The following is a 772-nucleotide window of genomic DNA, read 5'->3' on the forward strand; positions in this document are numbered from 1 at the left end:
CGTCCACTTGACTTTCCTCCATAGTTAGAGGTTAACTAAGCGGGAGCAATGAACAATTCTCATCACAATTGATAAGGATAACTAGGATAGGACTTCTAATTTTCATACCTTGCCAAGAGTTTTCTTAGTTATTAATTTAATTTCTTGTCATTTACTTTCCTTGTTCCTTATTTCAAAATTCCAAAAAGATACTTTTTCATAACCAATAATAACTACACCTCCCTGAAATTCCTTGAGAGACGACCCGAGGTTTGAATACTTCGGTTATTATTTTTAGGGGTTTGTTAGTTGTGACAACCAAATTTTTGTATGAAAGGATTCTTTGTTGGTTTAGAAACTATACTAGCAAGGAGAATTTATTGTGAATTCTTTACCATCAAAAATCTGTTCATCAAAATGGCACCGTTGCCGGGGAGTTGAAAACGTGTGCCTTATTATTGGTTATTGTGAATATTGTGAATAATTTTGCTTTTTCGTTTATTTGTTAGTGTTTCTAGTTTTAGGAGTTTATTTTTATCAATTCTTATTAGTTTTTATTTTCTCTTGATACTATGAATTCTCACCCCTTTGGCTATGAGTTTGGTTACAATCATGTTATAGAAAGAGGAGATTACAATGAAAGCTTGCATCAAGGATGGGACAATGAGAGATGGGAGGAGCCACGAGGATTTGATCAACCCTCTTGGCAACAACCTCCACCAACTTACTATGAGCAAGAGCCATTCCAAGGTGCATACCAAGACAATGGATATGGTGGACCCCTTGTAGTTAC

Source organism: Arachis ipaensis, chromosome B10 (assembly GCF_059453495.1).
Source record: "Arachis ipaensis isolate K30076 ecotype BB chromosome B10, ASM5945349v1, whole genome shotgun sequence".
Classification (NCBI taxonomy): domain Eukaryota; kingdom Viridiplantae; phylum Streptophyta; class Magnoliopsida; order Fabales; family Fabaceae; genus Arachis; species Arachis ipaensis.